Source organism: Schistocerca piceifrons, chromosome 2 (genome assembly GCF_021461385.2).
Source record: "Schistocerca piceifrons isolate TAMUIC-IGC-003096 chromosome 2, iqSchPice1.1, whole genome shotgun sequence".
In the NCBI taxonomy this organism is placed as follows: Eukaryota; Metazoa; Arthropoda; class Insecta; order Orthoptera; family Acrididae; genus Schistocerca; species Schistocerca piceifrons.
Window position 1 is genome coordinate 224,338,085 of NC_060139.1, and position 18,849 is coordinate 224,356,933.

Here is an 18,849-nt window from a genome sequence, read left to right on the forward strand (position 1 = left end):
GGAAGGATTCATGATTGCAATACAGGATCAAACAATAAACACCAGATATTACAGCAAGCATATTATTAAAGATCCCAATACCACAACAGATAAATGCAGACTTTGCAAACAACAAATAGAAACAGTAGATCACATCACAAGCGGATGTACAATACTAGCAAATACATAATACCCCAGAAGACATGACAATGTAGCAAAACTAATACATCAACAGCTTGCCTTACAACATAAACTTATAAAACAACATATTACCACATACAAGTATGCACCACAAAATGTACTGGAGAACGATGAATACAAATTATACTGGAACAGAACCATTATAACAGATAAAACAACACCACATAACAAACCTGACATCATACTCACCAATAAAAAGAAGAAATTAACACAACTAACCGAAATATCCATACCCAATACAACAAATATACAAAAGAAAACAGGAGAAAAAATTGAAAAATACATCCAACTGGCTGAGGAAGTCAAGGACATGTGGCATCAGGATAAAGTTGACATTATACCAATTATACTATCAACTACAGGAGTCATACCACACAATATCCACCACTACATCAATGCAATACAGCTACATCCAAACTTATATATACAACTACAGAAATCTGTAATTATTGACACTTGTTCAATTACCTGAAAGTTCCTAAATGCAATGTAACATATACCGTACAGTTAAAAGGAAGTCACACTTGATCAAGGTCCACGTCACCTTCCATTTTTAACCAGACATAACGTCTGAGACAAGAAAGAAATAATAATTAAAATACTGGGAGGAATTAAGAATAGCATTAATTAGTTATTACACAGCAAAGTCAATAATAGTAATTTGCATTATTGAGAAAAGTGATAATTTACTGTAATAATAGTAACAATATTAATAATGATAATAATAACAGTAATAATATTAATAATAATTTAGGCATTGAGAATGATATTTATTAGTTTACCATTAGTTTAGCACTTTTGAAACCCTTTTTGGCGTTAGAAGAATGGGAAGATATTGAAAGTTTGCTAGGAAAGAAGAGAATTTCAGTGGAAAACTCTATACCCAACGGGAGGGAAAAGTAGTGGGCGAGGGAGGAACGACGAGAGTGAGCTGCAAGAAGAGATACCTATTGTGATAGAAGGTGTCTTTTCAAGTTTGGAAGGATTTCAGTTTCTCTAATATTTTGTGAAAGACTGTCCCAAAGTCGACTGCCTGATGCAGAAAATGATTTGGAGAACATGGTAGTGTTGTGTAGTGAGACAAAGAGGGTTTTATTTTGTTGGGAACGAATATTTCTGCTGTGTTGTTCAGACAGTAGTGTAGTGGTAGAAGACAAACAGAAAGGAGTGCTGTGACTGAGAAGACAATACAGCAAATAAATTGTATGATAATCTCTACGCTTGTCGGCTCGTAGCTTTGATTATTGTCATAGGCAAGAGTGATATGGTCGAAATAGCGTACACACAAGCATTCATCGTCAGTTCCAGCCGATGTCAGCTCTCATACGAAAGTCCTTGAAGAACAGGTTCACGATAAGCAGGTTGGAGAATATTAGTGACCCTTAAAAGTTCCTTCTGAAGATCGTGAGGAAATACTTTTTTTATATTTCTATGATAAATGAAGTGGTCCTGACACCTTTTTACAGAGTGCAGTTGTGCGTTCATTCCAGTCCGGTAATAGTCCAGACCTACCCCCAAATTCTTTGCACAAGAAGAGGAGATTTCTGTGCTTGGGTTGGAGTTGGGTTGGGTTGTTTTGGGGAAGGAGACCAGACAGTGAGGTCATCGGTCTCATCGGATTGGGGAAGGACGGGGAAGAAAGTCGGCCTTGCCCTTTCAGAGAAACCATCTCGGCATTTGGCTGGAGCGATTTAGGGAAATCACGGAAAACCTAAATCAGGATGTCCGGACGCGGGATTGAACCGTCGTCCTCCAGAATACGAGTCCAGTGTCTGCGCCACCTCGCTCGGTCGATTTCTGTGCTATTTAGGATTAAGAATTGAAGTGATTCTCTGAAATGAAGGGTAGTAAGTCTTTCGTGAGCGATTAAGAGTGCTTGCGTTTTAGATGAGTTAACTTTCAGACCTTTGTTCTACCCCCATTCTGATAAAGCACGTAAGTCATCGTTTACGTTCTGAATGGCAGTGAGCAAATTTGTTGGGCTTTGACTTGGATGTAGCTGAAGATCGTCAATGTATCAATGACGCTGCAGTGGGAGATAATAGATGACATGTCATTAAGACACAATGAGAAAAGTAATGGGCCCAATACTAGTTTTTGTGGCACCCCTGATATTACATTCTTCCATTGTGACCGCTTTATTCCGATAACAACACACTGGTGGAAGTATGTAAATTATGAGTAGAACCATTCTATAGCACCTTAAGGAAAGTCTTAACTTTTGAGTTTTTTCAAGCTCAATATTAAAGGAAAACAGTGTCGAAAGCTTTGCTGAAATCCAAAGAGCACATAATAGTCGTTTCTGTAGAGAATGAGACATTCACTCTGCTGTGGAATGTGCTCTGATATGAAACTTCCCGACAAATTAAAACTGTATGCCGGGCCAAGAATCGAACTCGGGACCTTTGACTTTCACAGCCAAGAGCTCTAACATCTACTGTGAAGTTTGGAAGGTAGGAGACGAGGTACTGGCGGAAGCAAAGCTGTGATGACGGGTCATGAGTCGTGGTTGGGTAGCTCAGATGGTAGAGCACTTGCCTGCGAAAGGCAACGGTCCCGAGTTCGAGTCTCGGTCCGGCAAACAGTTTTAACCTGCCAGGAAGCTTCAGTCGCCTGTTTGTTTTTCATAGCTTGTTTCAGTTTTTCATTTACTTTTATGTCGTTTTCCGATTTATTGTTGATGAAATTACATTTAGGATTAGTCACTTTTTCTGTGTGAATACAATTTATTTAATAGCATTTGCTTCTATACCAAAAATATGCAAGGATATTGAGAACCACTTGAGCATCTGAGTTAGGTTGTGGAAGATAGCGGTTGGAAGGTTGAGTGGGAAGGGAGACGAACGCTCAGATACACATATTAGTTTCTTGGAAAGGTTGGAGGGAACGAAGCACTCACAGTTTTTTGGAAAATTGTTTATTAATCATTCAGAAATCCTAAGCTACCACTTCATAAGGGAGAACTAATATCGACTACATACATAATAACTTGTGTGATATTTATAAAGTACAAATTATTTTCCTATATGCCAGGTAATACTCATATCCATGCACTTTTTCATAGATTTTCAGTTTGACTGATAAATCAAAAAAGTCGTTAATCGAAGATAAAGTGTTACTAGAAGCTTTTATAGACCAGAAAAATCTCATATGCCAAGTTGCAAGACTAATAGAAATGAATCGAGGAATAGTTTTAGGATTTTACGACTAATGGCCCTGGATGCACTTCCTACTATTACATGTTTTCTTGCTTTCATCAAACTGATAGTGAATGATACATCTGTCAGTGTGGCATGGCAGAATGTGAAATTGAGTTTGCGAAGATTTTTTCCTCTAGTGGAGATGGTGGGGAAGCGATGGACCCTACTTCCCTACTAGTCTCTTCTTGGAATGTCCTTGCAAATGAATGAATGGAGAACAAGGCATAAAACGAGATAGAGTAATAAACGCATGACCTCATTCATTGGACAAAGAGGACAGCAGTCGTGTATATAGTGTGTTCATTACGACAGAATATCAGTAATGTTGGTGTTAATACAAGGTAGAGTAGGAGTCATCAGCTACTATGAACCTTAAAATTTGCGCTCTTTTGTTTGAGATGTGGTAGTGTTATGTCTGCCCACTGTCCACACTCATTTTACCCCTTGTCCATATTGGATAAATTAAAATAATGAAAGAGAGAAGTCAGCAAATATAAGCATATCCAGCTGCATAGAGAATTTTATTTGTAAAATTGTGATCAAATGAATATTATAACATAGGTAAAATTCTGGCAGATACTCTTCCGTAACGGTATAACTGAAAGTTATCAATGGATGGTATTCTAACATCAAAAACATTAGCAATTCTTAACATATAAGTATTCAGTGTATGTAACTTTGTTATAATTGCAATGTTACAAATTTTCGTATATATTTCATGCACAATGGAAATGCTGAATAATGGAAGAAAAGCAATATGAAGCTGAAGGATAGCAAATGACGCGGAAGGAAATCATGAAAGGTGTAACTAAAAATTGTAAGCTGTAAGAGTAAGGTATCATTTTGGAAATAATATCTATGCACTTCAATACAATAATACATACAAGGTAAGGACCACATCATTTATTCTCCTTTACCAAAGTGTGAAATCTTAGTTGGCTATCAAGCTACAAAAGCTTTTGCTTAGACATACAAGGCCGGGAAAACATTAGTGTACTCTTTTAGAAGTTTCCAGTTCACTCAAGATCTATTGTTGAAAAAGTACATATGGAGTACATGAAACGATTACATTTACAGGTCAACAGCAAAAACGGTTCTGAGGTACCAGTATCGACCCATGCTAAAAACACTCAGGTTAGTACGTTGTGTAGCCTCCACGAGCAGCAATGCAGGCCCTGGCTTTGGCAACCAGTTGACCGTAAAGACGGAGATTACTCTCATCACCTGTTCGATCTCATCACGTAGTTCTGTAAGAACTGTTGGTTGGCGAGTCACACTAGTCACTTCTCGTCCCATCATATCCCAGATGTATTCGGTTGGAGAAAAGTATGGAGATCGTGTTGGCCAGACAAGTTGCTGCATGTCTTGAAGAGCACGCTGAGTTTCACGGACATTTTGTGGGCGAGCCTATCCTGCTGGAACAATACATTTCCTTTCTGTTGCAAGAACGGCAAAGAACAAGTCTAGCAACATTCTTCACATGCCGAGCGCTAGTTAACGACCCCTTCAGAAACACTAAAGGTAAACGGGCGTTGTAGCTTATCACATCTTTGACCATAAGGGCTGGGTTGGGTCCAGTGTGTCTTTGGCGACAGCATTCTAAGAGACAGTGCGCACTCAGGCTGCGTCATAAGCGCAAACGACCATCACTTGCGTGCAGCCAGAATCTGCTTTCATTCCCGAAGACCACTGCACGCCATTCCATCTTCCAAATGATCCTCTGACGGCGCCAGTCGTGCTGTGCATGTCGGTGCTGTGACGTGAGTGGAAGACGGGTTAAAGGGGTGCATGCCCGTAATCCCACTGCTAATAATCCAATGGCGGCACTTCGCTTTGACGCTTTTCGGCTGAGAAACTATCTTATCTGTGCTACGGTAGCTGTACGATCCGTTACTGCTGCCCTTACGGCGGTCCTGGTGGGCGTCTGTCTTGCGTGGATGTCTAGACCGTCGTCTACAGGTGTGAGAATGTTCGCGTGACCATTGATACCAGTACTGTTGTACAAGTGACGCAGCTCGACCGATTCTCCGAAAGATTATCCCACTCTCAGAAGACCTCAATACAACCCCCTCCAAATTCACTCGGTTGGTTGTATGAAGCACGAATGTGTCTCCATGGCATGGTTACCTGCGTGCTCCATACTTTTGCACCACACTGAGCCCTCTGTCAGTGAGCCGGCCGCTGTGGTCGAGCGGTTCTAGGCGCTTAAGTCCGGAACCACGTTGCTGCTACGGTCGCAGGTTCGAATCATGGCTCGGACATGGATGTGTGTGATGTCCTTAGGTTAGTTAGGTTTAACTAAGTTCTAGGGGACTCATGACCTCAGATGTTAAGTCCCAAAGTGCTCAGAGCCATTTGAACCCTCGTTTTGAACCCTGTGTCAGTGAGCAAAAATCTGTTAAAGGGTAGACACAGATGGCGCTCTGGTAGCCGAGCCACGACATTATTTCGTTGGCGGATGAAGTTGAAACACTATCGGTACATCTACTAACTTCTCCAGGTGCCGTATGCCGTCATCGGATCGAAATCGACGTCTTCTTTCTAGGTGTACTAATTTTTTTCCAACAGTGCATTTTAGTTTCACACTTCAAATGGCGTCAGTTTTGTAATTTTCACTCTGCCCACATCCATATGGTACTGCACTGTGGATGAAAAATTTTGTAAGCTCTATTCTCATTTTGGACCTAAGTCTACATTACGTTATTTTCTTCCATCAGTCTTCTGACTTGTTCAATGCAATCCGCCACGAATTCCTCGCTTGCGCCAACATCTTCGTCTCAGAATAGCACTTGCACCCCACATCCTAAAATGTTTGTGAGATTTATTGCAAATTCTGTCTTGCCCTCCAGTTTTATCCCCTATAGTTCGTCTTGTATCATGGTAGAGATTCTGTGATGTCTTAACAAACTCCTATCAAATTGTCCTTCTACTCATTGTTTTCCATAGGTTTCTATCTTTGCCGATTCTGCAGAGAACCTCCTGAGTCTTTACTTTACTAGTCCATCTTCCATTGCATTTCGTTTCAAGGGCTTCGATTCTCTTCTTTCCTGGTTTTCCCACAATCCATGGTTCGCTATCATAAAATGCTGCGCTCAAAATGTGCTTTTTCAGAAATTTCTTCTTCAATTTAAGACCAATGTTTGATACTGGCACGTTTCCCTTGGTCATGAATGTCCATTTTGATAGTGCTAATCTCTTTTTAATGTCCTTCTTCCGTAATTTGTTATTTTGCTTCCACCCTGAATTTAAATGCCATCATGAACCTTTCTTTTGTCTCCATCATTGCTTCTTTTGTGTATATATTGAATAGCAAGAGTGAAAGACTACATTCCTGACTTACACCTGTTTTAATCCATGCACTTCGTTTACTGTTATAATCTACTGACTTTCGAAACTCGTCCGGCGCGCCATGAACTTCATAGTATAAAGATAGATTGGTACACAGTGCAGAATAAGCAATAATTTTAATTTTGTTGACGATGTCGCTGTGCTGTAAATTGACTGCCGCTTCCATGTTACGCGTGATACTTTTTCGCGCGTGTTAACATCAGTACTGGTTTGTCAAATCTAGTTTCTGACGACTGGTTTGGCATCCAAATTCATTACGCTGGCTGTTATTTCGTGTCGTTGCTGTCAGTAATATTTTCACATTCCAAATGCTATACATTTATTCCCATGTAAAATCGTCAGAATGCGTCAAAAAGTAAATGCGCTGCAATGTGTATCAATTTCACTTTGCAAAAGTAAATTAAATATCAATATAAATCGATTTCACTGTGCAATAACATAAATAGAGATGAAGCTGACTCATTTGCTTTATGTACACGCCGAAACCGTCGTACAGAGACAATGAAATTTCGTTTCATTCTGTTTTTCCGTTAACAATAGCACATGAAGTTTTAGTATAATACATTTACACCAGAATCTGCAGAGTCAATTTATGGATCCTTCTTCAAAGCGTTTTTTCCTTATGTGATTTGAAACAGAGTAACTCTATGTGAAGCTCAAATACGACGAAATCGGTTTGTTACGCGACTGTTATTGTGAATAAAATTACTACGTCATAATTCAAGGCAGATACAAACAAAATAGCAATAGCATATTTTACTGGATCATCAGAAGTTTAAATTATCTTGAAGTATCTGTGAGCATTTTGTTATTCTCTCAGATTTTCCTCAATTATCAAGCGATACAATGTATCGGTATCTTTATTTCTGCACACTGTTCTTGAAATTATATTCTACATAATCTGATCATCGGCTTTCATGCGTACTTGTCGTCCCATCAGCGTCGTATTATTTCGTCTGCGAACAAGTAATACAATTCTCATCTACATACCTTACCTTCTGGTGCGAGCTCCCACGCCATTTTTCCACTCCTATTTTTTAATATTATTTTATTTACTACATTATTATTAAAAAAATTTATTTACAGTTTAATAAGCCACGGCTGCAAAATACTAACACTAATTATTTACAGACGAATGGAAAAACTGATAGAAGCTGACCTCGGGAATGATCAGTTTGGATTCCGTAGAAATGATGGAACACGCGAGGCAGTACTGACCCTACGACTTATCTTAGAAAATAGATTAAGGAAAGGCAAACCTACGTTTCTAGAATTTGTAGACTTAGAGAAAGCGTTTGACAATGTTGATTGGAATACTCTCTTTCAAATTCTAAAGGTGGCAGGAGTAAAATACAGGGAGCGAAAGGCTATTTACAATTTGTACAGAAACCAAATGGCAATTATAAGAGTCGAGGGGCACGGAAGGGAAGCAGTGGTTGGGAAGGGAGTGAGACAGGGTTTTAGACTCTCCCCGATGTTATTCAATCTGTATATTGAGCAAGCAGTACAGGAAACAAAAGAAAAATTCCGAGTAGGTATTAAAATCCATGGAGAAGAAATAAAAACTTTGAGGTTTGCCGATGATATTGTAATTCTGTCAGAGTCAGCAAAGGACTTGGAAGAGCAGTTGAATGGAATGGACAGTGTCTTGAAACGAGGGTATCAGATGAACATCAACAAAAGCAAAACGAGGATAATGGAATGTAGTGCATTTAAGTCGGGTGATGCTGAGGGAATTAGATTAGGAAATGAGGCACTTAAAGTAGTATAGGACTTTTGCTATTTGGGGAGCAAAATAACTGATGATGGTCGAAGTAGAGAGGATATAAAATGTAGACTGGCAATGGCAAGGAAAGCGTTTCTGAAGAAGAGAAATTTGTTTACATTGAGTACAGATTTAAGTGACAGGAAGTCGTTTCTGAAAGTATTTGTATGGAGTGTAGCCATGTATGGAAGTGAAACATGGACGATAAATAGTTTGGACAAGAAGAGAATAGAAGCTTTCGAAATTTGGAGCTACAGAAGAATGCTGAAGATTAAATGGGTAGATCACATAACTAATGAGGAGGTATTGAATAGAACTGGGGAGGAGTTTGTGGCACAACTTGACACGAAGAAAGGGTCGATTGGTAGAACATGTTCTGAGGCATCAAGGGATCACCAATTTAGTATTAGAGGGCAGCGTGGAGGGTAAAAATCGTAGAGGGAGACCGAGAGATGAATACGTTAAGCAGATTCAGAAGGATGTAGGTTGGCAGTAGGTACTGGGAGATGAAGAAGCTTGCACAGGATAGAGTAGCATGGAGAGCTGCATCAAACCAGTCTCTGGACTGAAGACCACAACAACAACATTTTATTTACAAGTCTAGTTCCGTAGACCAAACTGAGGAACAAATCACCAAGGTCATGGAACGTGTCAGTACACGAAACTACAACATAAAAGTAATAACAGATAAATTAAAATGTTTGTGAAACTAAAAAATGTCAAGCCATAAATTTAAGTAAACGCAACCAATAATATAACGTAGGAATTAGGTTAATTTTTCAAGGAATTCCTCAACAGAATAGAAGGAGTGACCCACGAGGAAATTCTTCAGTTTCGATTTGAAAGAGGGTGGATTACCGCTAAGATTTCTGAATTCTTGTGCTAGCTTATTGAAAATGGATGCAGCAGTATACTGCACGCCTTGCTGCACAAGGGTTAAGAAAGTGTGGTCCAAATGCAGATTGGATTTCTAATACCGCCTCATTTGTAGCGTCGTGGTTAAATGTTCCAGTTCCTTCTGTCGCGCCAATGCATTATAAAGAAGAAGTACTGACTAGTAGGTGAGGCAAGGAAGTACTCGAATAATGAGTGGTTTTAATTCCCACAAGATATAAGGAGTAGAATACATGTTATACATTTTTTGGAGACATAAAATGATGGCAGATTATTTTTAACCATTGAACGCGTTCGTAAACATGTTATTCGTTAAACGCAATCAGTACATGAAAGGCAATGTTACCACAAGTTCACTTGGTTTACGAGTCTTCATTAACATGCACGGAAACAGCGTTTCATATGCCTGTTGTAAATTGTTCATTTATGGCCTACGGTAAGTTTTGTTTCCTTTTATCTTCATTGGCATCACAGTCCTTTTGTCAACTACGTTCAGTCATTAACTGCATAAAAAAAAAAAACGATCGAGCACTCTCTGAAGGTCTCCCTTCAATACTATTCATCACAGCATTATGCGTAAATTGGCCTTCAAGCTAAAGTAACGGAACATTAAATATTAACTGACTTATGGGTCAATGTCGCCATTACTGCACTGAACAATGACGTCACGAGCCACAGCTATATATGTCTGCCTCAGGTGAACTAGGGGAGTTGCGAAACGACGTATTAGAGATCTGTGAGCTTGCCCGTGTCGCATGGGTCTTATGTTGGTAACTCCAACTACAGCTATGTTTATGTTTTGCAGGTAATGGTAGAGACATTGTCTGTTTTTGCTTGTGAACAGACACATGTAAACGGAGCAGAGTATTCATTTTGAACGTTGGCCAGAAAGGAACATGAACCTCAGACTTGATGAGAACCCAAAGTCATGCCACTCTAGATGAGACAATGGAGTAAAATAGTAGAGTGTAATTATTTCATGCAAGAAAGTAATGGACTTGTTTTTGTTAATGAACTGATGAATTATAAATAAATATAGGTAAATCCATCTTGTCATCGGGCTCCTGATTGCTTTGATGTGGTGCGCAACGACATCCTCTCCCGTCATGATCTCTTCATCTCATATTAGTACTTACTCTCAATATCATTAATTATTTCTTGAATGTTTTCTAGTCTCTGTCACCCACCATACGTCTTACCGCTTAAGGATCTCTCTTGAGCAAGCTCTTGCATGTGTCTTAAAACACTCCCTTCTTCTAGTTAGTGGTTAACACATACCCTTATCTTCCCCGCTTCTGTACAGTTTTTCCACTTTTCTTATCAGTACAGTTTTCGGCAGAGACATCCAAGTAAATTACTCATTAGTGTGTACGGCCAGAAATTTTTCATCGCTCCGTAGTTAATGGGGCAGAACAAAGACCAAAGAACAGTGACAAAAAGTGCACTCAGATATGCTCTCCACATTGGTTTTATTAATGTGTTGTCCATGTACATGTAACACACACCTACAGCTTATTATGTTAATTTGTGCCTGCCATATATGCTTGTAACGCTTTCGCTCTGTTTTCACAAGTTAGTTTATCTGCAATTTTTGTATTGTTTATTATATTGTACAGCCACGTTTTCACAAACAAAAGTTCCTCATCTGTAAAGCTAAGGCTTTCCATGGCCACCTTTGTCGACCACTTACACTAGTAACCCATTCAAACTTTCAAATATGTAATACATGTTTCACTCTGTTTGTTTATTTGTAACTTTTTGATCCATATCACATATATATTGCCAACGTATGGACGCATCTATAGTTACCACGTCCTTGTAAATATTTTATTCTGTAAGTTAGTGCCTCTCTTGTCAAACATTGCGATGTGGCAAAATGTAATGTCTTGCGTTCTCTCATTCTTTGTATTTATGTTCAGTGTTTGTTTGCTGTAAAAGAAAGTTCACCAAAACACTCTTTGTGTTTTGTAACCGCGACCGTTCCGGTCGCGGGGTGGCCGAGAACGAAGCGCGGCGGGACCAGATGGAGAGCGGCCCCCTGAACAAACGAACGGAAAGGACAGATACGAAACAACGACGGACGATCGAACGAGACCTTGCGGTGGCAACACGCAAGAAGCAACGGGGTGACAGAGACAACCAAACGAATCCAAGACGTCCACTAGTAAAGAAAACAAAGAACGGTAAACACGCTGTCTGTTGTTGAGATGAGATGTCGATACAAGCACGCAAAGATTATACTGACTGGCTGAGTTTTTTTTTTTTTCTTTATTGTCATTTTGCACCTCATACAAGGTGGGCTGGCAGCGGTTACTTTTACTGTGCTCTTCAGCCATAAGCAGTACAACAAGTGAAAAAACCAATGAGGACATAAAAGTAACATAATGGTGGTTAAAAAAAACAGTAGATACAGTAATTAAAAAACATGAAGCCATTCACACTCGACGAAAAACAAGAATACTGTCGGCACTGTGCACAAACACTGATGATTTAGACGAGACACGTGAACGAAGGAGCGTGGGTAGGTGGATGGGAGGAGGGCATCATCAGGGAGGGGGAGCTGGCGGAAGCCACCTTGGGAGAGGGTAAGGAGAGTGAAGAGATGGAGAGCAGGTGGGACGCGGAAATACAGGCGTGGCAGCAGATGGGGGTGGGAGATGATGTGAGAGACAAGCGGGTGAGAGGGATCTAGTTTACAGGAGGTGTAGAGGATCCGTATCCATACAAGGAGGACGTGGGGGAACGGGATAAGGTCGTACAGGATCTGCATGGGGGAGGGGAGGCGGATGCGATAGGCGAGGTGAAGAGCATGGCGTTCGAGGATTTGAAGGGATTTGTAAAAGGTAGGAGGGACGGAGATCCATGCAGGGTGGGTGTAGCAGAGGACAAGGTGGATGAGGGAATTATAGGTGTGGAGGATGGTGGAGGGGTCCAGACCCCCATGCACGGCCAGAAAGGAGCTTGAGGAGATGGAGTCGGAAGCGTGCCTTGGCTTGGATTGTCCGGAGACGGGGGGTCCAGGAGAGGCTATGGTCAAGGGTGACGCCAAGGTACTTAAGGGCGGGATTGAGGGCGATAGGACGGCCATAGATGGTGACATAGAAGTCGAGGAGGCGGAAGGAAGGGGTGGTTTTGCCTACAATGCTCGCCTGGATTGACCTTAAGCAACCACTGGTTGCACGAAGTGGTGAACCAGTCAAGATGGGATTGAAGAAGGTGTTGGGAGCGCTGCAGGGTGGGGGCGAGAGTAAGTAAGGCGGTGTCATCAGCGTACTGGAGAAGGTGGATGGGGGGGTGAAGGCGGCGGCATGTCCGCCGTATACAAAAGGTACAGAAGAGGGGAGAAGACGTTACCTTGGGGCACACCGGCGGAGGGGGAAAAGGAGTGGGAGTCGGTGTTATGGATGGTGATGTAGGAAGGACGTTGGGAAAGAAAGGACCCGATCAGACGGATGTGGTTAATAGGAAGGGCGAATGTTTGGAGCTTGAAGAGGAGACCGGAATGCCACCCAAGGTCATAGGAGCGTTCGAGGTCGAGGAAAATAGCGTAGCGACGGGAGTTGAGCTGTTCAGCGAGGAGATGAGTGAGGTGAAGGAGAAGGTCATCGGTAGAGAAGGACGGCTGAAAGCCACACTGGGTAACGGAAAGGATGCGGTGCTGGCGGAGATGCTGACTGAGTGAGAGGCAGGCGCTTAAATACATGATGGGGGGCGCCGCTATTGGCCGCTGAGACCACGTGTGCCACTGTGGCGCCCTCACATTAAACGTGGGCCAGTAGGCGCGCGCCTCCACGGCTTACGCCGCGATGGTGCAGAGACCTCTAGGGGTCTTCGACTTCCATGCCGTCTGGCGCGGATTCAAAATCCACAGCGCGCGGTACCAGAGTGAGTGTGTTTATGTGTGTGTTTGCGAGTGTGAGTGAGTGTCTGTGTAAACTGGTTGAAACGTACATTATCGAAATGAATTTGTCATCGATACCAATATCTAACACCATGCAAGTACTTTAAAACGCAACAATCTTTTCGTTTCGTATGGATTTCGTTAAGTTGTGTTTAAATTTCCGATATTTTACCAACACCTTAATGTTTACTTGCACATGATCCACAAAATAATATTTATGTAATATCTCCATCTGACGACGTCAGGAGCGGCTCGAACATTAGTTTATGGTGCAATAAATCGTACCAGATTCAGAAAGCAGCTGGTTGCGTATTCTAGCTACTTAAAACGTCTATTCGTTTCCATTTAACTTTGTCTCAGCACAACCTACGAAATCGAAAATCCTCAACACCGCTATTCCCCTCCCTCTCTCGCCACCCACACCTAGATCTCCACTAATCCCTGACACTTTAAAGGATGGAAAGGCTAACTCTCCACGCATCCCAAGGTTTATAATATCGCACTCCGTACTTCAGTGTCGCACAACGCTATAACTTTGCAGGCATTTCCAGTGTTATATGTGACTACTGTATGTTATATGTGATGCGGAAAGAATTAGTAGTAACGAAGAAATAGATTAAAACGTCATGTGTCATGCTGAAGTTTTACTGCACGAGCATCATAAATCTTTCCTTTCATTATTATGTGGAGGCTGACAACGAGGAAAAGTTCCGAAAAGGTTTGCAATTATGTATAAAATTTGTCTGAAGTCGATAAGTGATCTCAATGTCAAATACTAGAACAAGATAATCTGCGTAATTTGCAGGTCGTGAGCTGTGCTGCCTCAAGACAAAAACGCAGTTGCTGACTTTAATACTTGACTTACGTGTCAAAGCTATAAATCTATGTACCTCTTAATGAGCAGTTTACGACACCACTTTTAAATCTTAAATTCGGTCAGTAGTTATATGGAATACTGGAAGCCACAGTTTTGTTGCCTCTGGAAGCCGTAAGATAGACAACTTGCAACTGGGCTTGGTGACTGGGTGAGCGTTTTAGTGGGTCTCTGATCGGCGACTACCTTTGTGGGTCCTACGTAAGCGGACACAGTAGCATGGAAGGAGGATCTACTAGGTGGAAACGTCGCCTCGCTTCGCCGAGACAGTTGGGCTCGCTTTGATGTACGGCCGGTGACGCCGTAAAGCGTTTCTCCATCGAACTGCAGGTCATCTCGCTGATGGACGGCACCGCCTCGCCAATGGCGAGTTTGAGAGACGCTGGGGGGACCCCAGAGAGGATCGATCTTCTGCGCGCTTTGTATCTCGGCGGGGCGCGCAGTACGTCAAGCATTGTGTTTCTTTCCGGACGAGAGCGTATTTGGAACTCGGTCCGGAATTGGCGCGGCATTACTCTTACATGAGGGTTTTTTTCTTGGCTGTTGTTGCCGGCGCCGTATTTTGGCAGTTCCGCGTATTTCCGTTCCAGTGCCTTTCAGTCTTTCAGTCTGACGGACGGACCAAAAGAGAACTTTACGAAAAAGTCTTAAGCACGATTTACCTGCAATATCTAAGTGTTCGTCAATAAAAGTTTACGACTTTTGGAAATGCTTCTACATATTGCTGTATACACCTCTCTGACCAAGGCAACTTTTAACAGTGGCCGATACGTTGACACATACAGTAATTTGTTTACGCCGTCACAATCCGGAAAAATCTCATTGAAGGTGAAGCCTTAGTTTGTGTACTTCCCCTGTTCCATAAAAATTGCATACCGCTAAGCTGTAACCCGCCAATGTACCTCTACTATATAGCCAGCCACGGGAATTACAGCTAAATGTTCGGTAAACTTTCCGCCCACTGTTTCCCGACAATGTTGTTGTTGTTGTGGCCTTTAGTCCTGAGACTGGTTTGATGCAGCTCTCCGTGCTACTCTATCCTGTGCAAGCTTCTTCATCTCCCAGTACCTACTGCAACCTACATCCTTCTGAATCTGCTTAGTGTATTCATCTCTTGGTCTCCCTCTACGATTTTTACCCTCCACTCTGCCCTCAAATACTAAATTGGTGATCCCTTGATGCCTCAGAACATGTCCTACCAACCGATCCCTTCTTCTAGTCAAGTTGTGCCACAAGCTCCTCTTCTCCCCAATTCTATTCAATACCTCCTCATTAGTTATGTGATCTACCCATCTAATCTTCAGCATTCTTCTGTAGCACCACATTTAGAAAGCTTCTATTCTCTTCTTGTCTAAGCTATTTATCGTCCACGTTTCACTTCCATACATGGCTACACTCCATACAAATACTTTGAGAAACGACTTCCTGACACTATACTCGATGTTAACAAATTTCTCTTCTTAAGAAAGGCTTTCCTTGCCATTGCCAGTCTACGTTTTACATCCTCTCTACTTCGACCATCATCAGTTACTTTGCTCCCCAAATAGCAAAACTCCTTTACTACTTTAAGTGTGTCATTTCCTAATCTAATTCCCTCAGCATCACCCGACTTGATTCGACTACATTCCATTATCCTCGTTTTGCTTTTGTTGATGTTCATCTTATACCCTCCTTTCAAGACACTGTCCATTCCATTCAACTGCTCTTCCAAGTCCATTGCTGTCTCTGACAGAATTACAATGTCATCGGCGAACCTCAAAGTTTTTATTTCTTCTCCATGGATTTGAATACCTACTCCGAACTTTTCTTTTGTTTCCTTTATTGCTCGCTCAATATACAGATTGAATAACATCGGGGATAGGCTACAACCCTGTCTCACTCCCTTCCCAACCACTGCTTCCCTTTCATACCCCTCGACTCTTATAGTTGCCATCTGCTTTCTGTACAAATTGTAAATAGCCTTTCGATCTCTGTATTTTACCCCTGCCACCTTCAGAATTTGAAAGAGAGTATTCCAATCAACATTGTCAAAAGCTTTCTCTAAGTCTACAAATGCTAGAAACGTAGGTTTGCCTTCCTTAATCTTTCTTCTAAGATAAGTCGTAGGGTCAGTATTGCCTCACGTGTTCCAACATTTCTACGGAATCCAAACTGATCTTCCCCGAGGTCAGCTTCTATCAGTTTTTCCATTCGTCTGTAAAGAATTCGCGTTAGTATTTTGCAGCTGTGACTTATTAAACTGATAGTTCGGTAATTTTCACATCTGTCAACACCTGCTTTCTTTGGGACTGGGATTATTATATTCTTCTTGAAGTCTGAGGGTATTTCGCCTGTCTCATACATCTTGCTCACCAGATGGTAGAGTTTTGTCAGGACTGGCTCTCCCAAGGTTGTCAGTAGTTCTAATGGAATGTTGTCTACTCCGGGGGCTTTGTTTCTACTCAGGTCTTTCAGTGCTCTGTCAAACTCTTCACGCAGTATCATACCTCCCATTTCATCTTCATCTACATCCTCTTCCATTTCCATAATATTGTCCTCAAGTACAATGCCCTTGTATAGACCCTCTATATACTCCTTCCACCTTTCTGCTTTCCCTTCTTTGCTTAGAACTGGGTTTCCATCTGAGCTCTTGATATTCATACAAGTGGTTCTCTTTTCTCCAAAGGTCTCTTTAATTTTCCTGTAGGCAGTATCTATCTTACCCCTAGTGAGATAAGCCTCTACATCCTGACATTTGTCCTCTAGCCATCCCTGCTTAGCCATTTTGCACTTCCTGTCGATATCATTTTTGAGGCGTTTGTATTCCTTTTTGCCTGCTTCATTACTGCATTTTTATATTTTCTCCTTTCATCAATTAAATTCAATATTTCTTCTGTTACCCAAGGGTTTCTACTAGCCCTCGTCTTTTTACCTATTTGATCTCTGCTGCCTTCAGTATTTCATCCCTCAAAGCTACCCATTCTTCTTCTACTGTATTTCTTTCCCCCATTCCTGTCAATTGTTCCCTTATGCTCTCCCTGAAACTCTGTACAATCTCTGCGTCTTTCAGTTTATCCAGGTCCCATCTCCTTAAATTCCCACTTTTTTGCAGTTTCTTCAGTTTTAATCTAAGTTCATAACTAATAGACTGTGGTCGGAGTCCACATCTGTCCCTGGAAATGTCTTACGATTTATAACCTGGTTCCTAAATCTCTGTCTTACCATTATATAATCTATCTGATACCTTTTAGTATCTCCACGGTTCTTCCATGTATACAACCTTCTTTCATGATTCTTAAACCAAGTGTTAGCTATGATTAAGTTATGCTCTGCGCAAAATTCTACCTGGCGGCTTCCTCTTTCATTTCTTCCCCCCAATCCATATTCACCTACTATGTTTCCTTCTCTTCCTTTTCCTACTGACGAATTCCAGTCACCCATGACTATTAAATTTTCGTCTCCCTTCACTACCTGAATAATTTCTTTTATCTCATGATACATTTCATCAATTTCTTCGTCATCTGCAGAGCTAGTTGGCATATAAACTTGTACTACTGTAGTAGGTGTGGGCTTCGTGTCTATCTTGGCGACAATAATGCGTTCACTATGCTGTTTGTAGTAGCTTACCCGTACACCTACTTTTTTGTTCATTATTAAACCTACTCCTGCATTACCTCTGTTTGATTTTGTATTTATAACTCTGTATTCACCTGACCAGAAGTCTTGTTCGTCCTGAAACCGAACTTCGCTAATTCCCACTATATCTAAATTTAACCTATCCATTTCCCTTTTTAAACTTTCTAACCTACCTGCCCGATTAAGGTATCTGACATTCCACGCTCCGATCCGTAGAACGCCAGTTATCTTTCTCCTGATAACGACGTCCTCTTGAGTAGTCCACGCCCGGAGATCCGAATGGGGGACTATTTTACCCCCGGAATATTTTACCCAAGAGGACGCCATCATCATTTAATCGTACAGTAAAGCTGCATGCCCTCGGGAAAAATTACAGCTGTAGTTTCCCCTTGCTTTCAGCCGTTCGCAGTACCAGAACAGCAAGGCCATTTTGGTTAGTGTTACAAGGCCAGATCAGTCAATCATCCAGACTGTTGCCCCTGCGACTACTGAAAAGGCTGCTGCCCCTGTTCAGGAACCACACGTTTGTCTGGCCTCTCAAGAGATACCCCTTCGTTGTGGTTGCACCTACGGTACGGCTATCTGTATCGTTGAGGCACGCAAGCCTCCCCACCAACGGCAAGGTCCATGGTTCATGGGGGGTTCCCGACAATGTTCGCGGCAATATATATTGAAGTGCCAAAGAAACTGGCACACCTGTCCAATACTGCGTAGGGCCCCCGTGAGCATCCAGAAGTCCCACGACACAACGTGGAATAGTTTAGATTATCTGAAGTAGTGCCGGAGGGAACTGATATCATGAATCGAGCACTGTCCACGAATCTGTAAGACTACGAGGGGGTGGAGATCTCTTCTGGACAGCACTCTGCAAAGCGTCCCAGATATGCTCAATAATGTTCGTGTCTGGGGAGTTTGGTGGCCGGCGGAAGTGTTTACCTCAAAGAAGTGTTCCTGGAGCCACTCTATAGGAATTATGGATGTGTGGGGTGTCGCATTGTCCTGCTAGAATTTCCCAAGTCCGTCGGAATGCACAATGAACATGAATAGATGCAGGTGATCAGACAGGATGCTC